This window comes from Eptesicus fuscus, chromosome 7, assembly GCF_027574615.1.
Source record: "Eptesicus fuscus isolate TK198812 chromosome 7, DD_ASM_mEF_20220401, whole genome shotgun sequence".
In the NCBI taxonomy this organism is placed as follows: domain Eukaryota; kingdom Metazoa; phylum Chordata; class Mammalia; order Chiroptera; family Vespertilionidae; genus Eptesicus; species Eptesicus fuscus.
In genome coordinates, this window is record NC_072479.1 from 13,729,403 (window position 1) to 13,738,031 (window position 8,629).

Genomic DNA, 8,629 nt, shown 5'->3' on the forward strand with positions numbered 1-8,629 from the left:
GGGAGGGCAGTTAGGGGTGAGCAGGCTGGCAGGGGAGTGGTTAGGGGGTGATCAGGCTGGCAGGCAGAAGCAATTAGGGGCAATCAGGCAGGCAGGCAGGCCAGCTGTTGGGAGCCAGCAGTCCCAGATTGGAGACGGTGCAGGCTGGGCTGAGGGACACCTTCCTCCCCCATGCACAAATTTTATGCACCAGGCCTCTAGTATTCTAATAACTATGTATGGTGCCAGGTGGGTATTAGATTTATCTGGGTCATTACCTAAGTTATATAAATGTCTACTCATAGGGTTGTACACCTAAAACTGATATAATATTGAATATTAACTGCAATTAAAAAATAAAATTATTTTAAAAGAAAAGAATAAAAATTTGATTGTCTTCTTTCTTTAAAAGCCTTAAGTGACTTCTAGCTGTTATAGAAAAAAGTCCAAATCTCTCACTGAAAACTCAGTTGTTTTAGTATCACTTTCCACCTGTCCCCATCCCATATCTATGTCCTCATTATATCTAACTTCTCATCAACCTATAAACTAGTGCCTTTTCCAGTTCATGCCTTTGCACATGTGGCTTCTGTTACTTGGAATGTCTTTACTTCATTATTCATGTGGTGAACTTTTGTTCATCCTTCAAGACCTATTTTAAATGCTATCTCTTTTCTAGGAAGCCTTCCTGAACTGTGTTGAAAATAATCATTCTTACCTCTGGGATCCCCTAGCATTTAAATTAACCCCTGCTTTGTTAATTTGGCACTGTTTTTAATCTGTGAAAAAAGTTTATTTAATCTTTTACCCACAAACTAGAGGCCCGATGCACGAAGATTCGTGCAAGAATTGTCCTTCCCTCCCCCGGCTGCTGGCACCACCTTCGCTCTGGCCAGAGCAGCCTTTCTACTCCAGCCCGGAGCTGCCTTTCCGCCTTCCCACGCTGCCCAGAGGCCCAGAGTGGCTGGGGTGGTGTGGAACGCCTGCATTGTCACCATGGCCACGACTCAAGCATCCTGCCCTGCCCCCAGCCGCTCGGTGCCTGAATATGCAAATTAACCCGCCATCTTTGTTGGGTTAATTTGCATACTCACTCCTGATTCGCTGGTGGGCATCTTAAAGGTACAGTCAATTAGCATGTTACTCTTTTATTAGGTAGATATTTACTGAGGATCTATAGTGTACAAGTAGTGCCTGTCGTTTTTTTTTTTTTTTTTTTTTTTTTTTTTTTTACTTTTTAAAGCATTTTTATTGAGGTATAATTTGCATACCATTAAATTTAACCAGTTAAAGTATACATGTCAGTGGCTTTATATAGTCACAAAGTTTGCAACCATCACTAAGTATAAAACATTTTTGTCACCCCCTATAGAAACCCATATACCCCCATTCTCCTCACACACCCATTTCTCCCCCAGTCCCTGGCACCACCGATTCCCTTTCTGTCGCTGTAGATGCACCTGTTCTGAATGTTTGTTTTTTTTTTGTTTTGTTTTTAAATATGGTACACTTCACGAATTTGCATGTCATCCTTGCGCAGGGGCCATGCTAATCTTCTCTATATCATTCCAATTTTAGTATATGTGCTGCTGAAGCGAGCACTCTGCTTTTTGATTACAATCCTTTCCATGAAAATAAAACAGGCATTGCTTCAACTCTGCGGATGCAGAACACCACAGTCACCCCTCACGACTGCATAGTGTCATGGTGTAGAATTAGGATTCAGACCCCGCTGGCTCCACTTCCTGTTTCTTCCTTGACAAGTCTTCCTGACCATCACCTTCATCTTCTCAACTCATGGAAAGGGCGAGAAGTGACTTAGGACCCAGGGAACATACCTCCTGTTCACTCTGTCTGCTTCATATCCTCTCTGAGAGTATGTCTGAGATGATATTCTTGGTTTGCACTAGGTGGGGGGATTACAGTGTGTCTGAATGGCCAGTACCTCCAGAGGCCCTCCTCTTGCCTTCCCTTCAAACACAGCCTCTGAGTGTTACCTCAAATTAGTGGTGGTGACAATTCTGAGTTCAAAGAGCTGTTTCCTTCATCTACCAGGAATGCTGGTCCCAAGGCGTGGAGAGGTAGGGGGATCAAGGAGTGCTGTCAGAGGACTCCCATCCCAAACAGTGCCCTGAAGAGATACCTCCTGGCTCAGTCAGTGGACCAGGCTCTCAGCTTCTGAACCAGAACAGTGGGGTGTGGACTGACTAGGCTGTGTCCATATCCTCACTGGTGACCTGCATTGTCTTCTATCTGATGGCAGCTGTGCTATTAATCTCTCTATTCCCAAAGCCTGTGTTCAATAAATGACTGTTCACAGAGAGGAAATGGGTCAATTTATTACAAGAGCTTCGGGGCTTTCTTTGTTTTCCTTTCTTTTTGAATAATGTAAGAACTGGGCAAATTTCCTAGTGGCAAACCCATTGCTCAAGTGGTGTTTCCCAGGCCTGGTGCAGAAGCCTTGCGCAGACACCCTGGGTTCCAGCGCAGACACCCTGGGTTCCTCTCCTTTCTTTGCTTTGACCCAGGGGCAGGTGAAGGGGATCCAGCGACCTTGAGGTCGATAGTAGTGTGCTACAAGGGTTGCCCTGACCTTCCCTGCATCAGAGAGAGTTGGGAGGCAGAATTTTAGCTGTGGTCCAAAGGACAAACCTAATTTACTACTTTCTGTCTGAGGACATGTATTGAGTGAATTAAATCCTCTGAGTTTCAGTTTTATTCTCTGTAAAAGGGAACAATAATTCTGTTAGAATTGCAGAATGTGGGATTTAGGGAGTACCTGAAGCCAGTCCGCTGGGACCATTTCTCTAACTTCTTCCCAATAGTACCATGAGCACAGCCAGTAATTGGTAGTGTGATTGATGTATATGACCGTCATCAACCCTTCTCTGTTTTTGAACCCTCTGGACAGTGCTCAGTTAATGCTTGTTGAGTGAATAAATGAACATGAGAAGAAGGAGAGAAGGAATATACAAAGTAAACTACAACCTACAAGGCCTAGAATGTATTTTGTTGTGCTTTGTTGATGAGGTTTTCAAATTCATATGTTGAATTCTGAATATTTAGAAGTCACTTTTTAAAAGGTGAGTATTAAACCTGTGGGTTTGATTTCTTGACCTAGAGAAAGAGGGGCCTTGGAAGTCCCTGAGAGAAATAGCCTTTAGAGCAGTGGTTCTCAACCTGTGGGTCGCGACCCCTTTGAGGGTCGAACGACCCTTTCACAGGGGTCGCCTAAGACCATCAGAAAACACATATTTCCGATGGTCTTAGGAACCGAGACACCGCTCCTCTATCCGTCTCCAGGCGGGTCCGCCCACATGCAGATACGCCCACATACGACCTTGAGGTCGATAGTAGTGTGTTGGCATGATGACATCATTGCGCCAACCCCATCACATACACCCCGTACAAATACAGGTGTATGTGACAGGGTTGGTGCCATAATGTACTTATGCGGACCAGTCACACATGTGTAGAGAGCAGCTACTGTGGAGAGAGCAGCTGCTGTGTAGAAAACAGCTGCTGTGTTGAAAGCAGCTACTCTGTTAAAAGCAGCTACTGTGTTGAAAGCAGCAGTATTGGAGGTAAAACGACACTTCATGAATTATAATTACTGGGTAAATGTAAAATCATGTACTGTAAAATCATCAACTACTGCAGAAAAAACAACAACAACAAAAACACACAACACAAACTGTACCATGGGAACTTAATCTGGATGCTGATCGGTCTTTTTATATTCAGCTGTGGTTGATGTGAATACTGCCCCCTTGTGATAGTAACAGGTATGCAAAAAACAACAACACAGAGAATGGTAAATCATAGGAAACTTTAATGAACTGTATTGACTGAACTATGCCATGTATCATCTTTTGTATTATTAAAGCTATTGTTATATATTATTTTCATTAGCAAACCATCCCATGACAATGGATCGTGTAGAGAAGAACGTTAAGAAAAGAAAATATAGTGAGGATTTTTTACAGTATGGTTTTACCTCAATAATTACAGTAGGAATTGAGAAACCGCAATGTGTTATTTATTGCGAAGTTCTATCAGCTGAATCTATGAAGCCGAACAAACTAAAACGCCATTTTGATAGCAAGCATCCGAGCTTTGCCGGCAAGGATACCAACTATTTTAGAAGCAAAGCTGATGGACTCAAGGAAGCCAGACTTGACACTGGTGGCAAGTACCACAAACAAAACGTAGCAGCCATTGAAGCTTCATATTTGGTGGCACTCAGAATCACCAGAGCTATGAAACCTCACACCATTGCTGAGGATTTACTGTTGCCAGCGGCCAAAGACATTGTTCGAGTTATGATCGGAGACAAATTTGTTACCTAACGACACTGTCCGCAGAAGAATAGATGGCATGTCTGCTGATATTCTTGATCAGGTAATCCAGGAAATTAAATCTGCTCCACTTCCAATATTTAGTATCCAGCTTGATGAATCTACAGACGTTGCAAACTGTTCACAGTTACTGGTTTACATGAGGTATATTAATGATGGCGACTTTAAAGATGAGTTTGCAAACCTCTTGAAATGACAACTACTGCACGTGATGTATTTGACACAGTTGGTTAATTTCTGAAAGAGCATAAGATCTCTTGGGAAAAGGTTTGTGGTGTTTGCACAGATGGTGCTCCAGCCATGCTAGGATGTCGATCTGGATTTCAACGTTTGGTACTGAATGAGTCACCAAAAGTCATCGGAACTCACTGTATGATTCATTGGCAAATATTAGCAACGAAGACACTGCCACAAGAGTTACAAGAAGTAATGAAAAGTGTCATAAGTTCTGTCAATTTTGTAAAGGCGAGCACTTTAAACAGTCGACTGTTTTCGCAACTGTGCAATGAGTTGGATGCGCTGAATAATGCTATGCTATTTCACACTGAAGTGAGATGGTTATCGAGAGGAAAAGTTTTAAAACGTGTTTTTGAGCTTCGTGATGAACTCAAAACGTTTTTTAATCAGAAAGCAAGACCGCAGTTCAAAGCACTTTTCAGTGATAAAAGTGAACTGCAGAAAATAGCTTACTTTGTTGCCATTTTTGCCATCTTTTTTTTAAATTTAATAAATCTTTATTGTTCAGATTATTACAGTTGTTCCTCTTTTTTCCCCTCATAGCTCCCCTCCACCTGGTTCCCACCCCACCCTCTGCCCTTACCCCCCCACCCCCGCCGCCACTGTCCTCATCCATTGGTGTGTGATTTTTGTCCAGTCTCTTCCCACACCCCTTTACCCCTGAGAATTGTCAGTCCACTCCCTTTCTATTCCCCTGATTCTATTATATTCACCAGTTTATTCTGTACATCAGATTTTTAATTCACTTGATTTTTAGATTCATTTGTTGATAGATATGTATTTGTCATTCATAATTTTTATCTTTACCTTTTTCTTTTTCTTCCTCTTCTTAGAAAATACCTTTCAGCATTTCATATAATACTGATTTGGTGTTGATGAACTCCTTTAGCTTTTTCTTATCTGTGAAGCTCTTTAGCTGACCTTCACTTCTGAATGTCAGCTTGGCTGGGTAGAGTACCCTTGGTTGTAGGTTCTTGCTATTCATCACTTAGACTATTTCTTGCCACTCCCGTCTGGCCTGCATAGTTTCTGTTGAGCAATCAGCTGACAGTCGTATGGGTGCTCCCTTGTAGGTAATTAACTGTTTTTCTCTTGCTGCTTTTAATATTCTCTCTTTGTCTTTTGCTCTTGGCATTTTAATTATGATGTGTCTTGCTGTGGTCCTCTTTGGATTCCTTTTGTTTGGGGTTCTGTGAGCTTCCTGGACTTATAAGTCTATTTCTTTCACCAGGTGGGGAAGTTTTCTGTCATTATTTCTTCAAATAGGTTTTCAGTATCTTGCTCTCTCTCTTCTTCTGGCACCCCCTATAATTCTGATGTTGGTACGCTTGAAGTTGTCCCAGAGGCTTCTTACACTATCTTCAAATTTTTAAATTCTTTTTTCTGTTAGCTTTCCAGTTGAGTGATTTTTGCTTCTTTGTATTTCAAATCTTTGACTTGATTCTTGCGTTCCTCTAGTTTGCTGTTGGGTGTCTGTATAATATTTTTTATTTCAGTCAGTGTATGTTTAATTTCTAGTTGGTCCTTTTCCATATCCTCAAGGGTCTCTCTCATATCCTCGAGGGTCTCGCTAAATTTATCGGCCTTTTCTAGGAAATTCTTGAAAAACCTTATAACTGTGGTTTTGAACTCTATCTCCAGTCATTTGTTTTCCTCCATTTCTTTGGTTTTTGATCTGTTTCTTTGTCTCTGCATTTTCACTGATTCCCTGAGTTGGTAGGGTAGCTTTGTGTGCTAGTTGTCCTATATGGGCCAGTGGCTCGGCCTCCCAGTTACCTGAGGTGGACACTCTTGGTGCACCCCTTTGTGGACTGTGTGTACAGCCTTGTTGTAGTTAAGTCTTGATTGTTGTTGGTATCAGTGGGAGGAGTTGACCTCCAGGCCAATTGGCTGTGAGGATCAGCTGTGTCTACGCCGGGAGACAGGCTTATTCAACTAGACTTGCAAAATTGTAAAAGCCTCTGTGCTCAGCTTGGATGGGGCGGAGTTTCAGGGTGGAGCCGACAGCCTTGGCTTCTTCGTCAGCCCCGCCCTATGAGGTTCCTGGGTCTCAGTGTCCCTCAGTGTCCCTCGGTACTAGCTGCAAGCACCTCTGAGAGAAAGGCGCCCTGGAGTTTTGCCCGCTGCCAAACAGTCTAGTCTCTCCCCCAATGAATCTGGATTCCCAGATTCTTGCCTGGAACTGGGGTTCAGTGCAGTCAGAACTGGGGTTCAGCACAGTCTGGAGCTTTTGTCTCCTTCCCGCTAGGGCAATCCAGCGGCACAGTCAACAGTCCGTCCTCTGTGTGCATTCCCGTGCGCGCCTCCGGAGCTCTGCCTTTCGCCGCTTCCCTGAGTTTCCGCCTTATAGCCCAGATTCCCCCAGTATGAGCCTGGGTCCCCAGTGTCTCGCCCAAAACTGGGGTTCAGTGCAGCCGGAGCTGGGGTTCAGTGCAGTCTGGAGCTTTTATCTTTTTCCCGCTAGAGAATGCCAGCCAGGCACTCAGCCGCCCCGTCCTCTCCGCACACACGCGCCTGTGTCTCTGTACCTCAGGCTTTTACAGCTCCTCTGATTTTCCTTGTGGTTTTCTCTTTCCTTCTAGTTGTAGGATTTCCAGTCAGCCAGCTTTCCTATGGTTCTGGATGATGTCCGTTTTGTCTTTTAGTTGTATTTTTGAAATTGTTGTGCGAGGCTGCAGTTTAGGTGTTTAACTATGCTGCCATCTTGGTTTCTCTCAATGACTTGCCATCTTGAATGAGTTAAATTTATCACTGCAAGGACCAAATGCAACATGCCTTGATTTGTCTGGAAAGATCTGATCATTGCAAATGAAACTTCAGCTTTGGCAAAAAAATTGGATGAAAATAAAATTTACATGTTGCCTACCTTATTTGCTTTCTTTGAGGAACATGACATTGAACCAGACAAAAGGATTATGATGATAATTTCTGTGAAAGAGCACTTGCACATGCTTGCAGACAAAATTTCATCGTACTTTCCAAATCTACCTGACACCCCATTTGCACTTGCCAGAAGCCCATTCACAGTCAAAGTTGAAGATGTTCCTGAGACAGCACAAGAGGAGTTCATTGAACTTATTAACAGCGATGCAGCGAGAACTGATTTCTCTACAATGCCAGTTACAGAATTCTGGATCAAGTGTTTGCCGTCATATCCTGTTCTGTCTGAGACTGTGTTGCGCCTTCTTCTTCCATTTCCAACAACATATCTTTGTGAAACAAGGTTTTCCAGCTTGTTGGTTATCAAGTCTAAATACAGAAGTAGACTTGTTGTGGAAGATGATCTTTGTTGTGCTCTTGCAAAGACTGCCCCGAGAATTTCTGATCTGGTGAGAAAGAAGCAATCTCAACCTTCGCACTGACGTTGGCTTTTTACGCATACTGTCGCAAAATGTAGCAATGTAGTTTACTGTTGTTATATTAAGACTGTTACCCATGCTACACCATGCTTCAAGACAAAATTTCATTTATCTATAATTAGAAATAAATATTTCACAATATATAATTACATATTGTTTTTGTGATTAATCACTATGCTTTAATTATGTTCAATTTGTAACAATGAAAATACATCCTGCATATCAGATATTTACATTACGATTCATAACAGTAGCAAAATTACAGTTATGAAGTAGCAGCGAAAATAATTTTATGGTTGGGGGTCACCACAACATGAGGAACTGTATTAAAGGGTCGCGGCATTAGGAAGGTTGAGAACCACTGCCTTAGAGGGTGGGTGTGTGTCTCCCTTGTCCAGGAAGGGGGGTGTGGTTCTAAGAGAAGCTGCCCAAACTTGGGGAATGGGTGGGAGATAGGAGAGAAGTGATTGAGACCTGAGCCATATTGAGCCAGCTCTTAGATGTTGAGTTTGGCTCAAGAGATGGCCCTGCATGGGAACCAGGAGGACTGCTTGAAGGGGAAGCCTGTGCCAGTGCTCATGGTGATATTTGGTGGAGAAGTTGTTGGTTATTATAGCATGTGGCCCAGCCCCAGGCTAATTGCTGCTCTCCCGCCGGGTCACCCTCATGGTATTTCTGGGGACCATGCACTGTGTG

At 43.1% G+C, this 8,629-nt stretch overlaps 1 non-coding gene and 1 pseudogene across 1 annotated transcript; one reads left to right on the forward strand and one right to left on the reverse strand.

Moving 5' to 3' along the window:
- Positions 1 to 1,474: 1,474 nt before the first annotated feature.
- On the reverse strand, positions 1,475 to 1,581 carry LOC114227010 (U6 spliceosomal RNA). Its single transcript, XR_003613097.2, has one exon. It is a non-coding gene; the product is annotated as a U6 spliceosomal RNA (small nuclear RNA).
- A 1,849-nt stretch (positions 1,582 to 3,430) lies between these two features.
- Positions 3,431 to 7,936, forward strand: LOC129149910 (protein FAM200C-like; annotated as a pseudogene).
- The last annotated feature ends 693 nt before the right edge of the window (positions 7,937 to 8,629 follow it).